A 414-nucleotide genomic window follows, 5' to 3' on the forward strand; every position below is an offset into this window, starting at 1 on the left:
TTTTGGCTTTGCTGTTGCTATTTTGTTCTTGTGATGTTTGAATTAAAGCAAAATGATGTAGAAGTTGCACGAGGTTCTGTAAACGTGGACAGCGAGTTACACCACAAAATTTGAATAGATTCAGACGACATTATTGTCAAAATAATTCCACATCACAGGGACGTCCAAACATGACAGAAAAAGTTTCAATGTCGTGTCAGTTCGGTCATGAAATCAGCTGACTGTAATCAAAAGCAGCGAATATCCAAATAAACGCGGCACGACTGTATGTTTGCTATAAAACCAGCTGAGTTGATTTCATTCCGGTCGTTTGTTCCCCATTCCTCATAAAATAGATGGAGTGCTTTTGTCAAGATAAATCACACTTGATGTTTTCCCATGCAGACGGGAAGACAAGAGAAACAAGTCTAGACT

The sequence above is a fragment of the Idiotropiscis lumnitzeri genome, chromosome 14, assembly GCF_059441095.1.
Source record: "Idiotropiscis lumnitzeri isolate Australia: NSW breed Sydney's pygmy pipehorse chromosome 14, RoL_Ilum_1.0, whole genome shotgun sequence".
NCBI classification, from domain to species: domain Eukaryota; kingdom Metazoa; phylum Chordata; class Actinopteri; order Syngnathiformes; family Syngnathidae; genus Idiotropiscis; species Idiotropiscis lumnitzeri.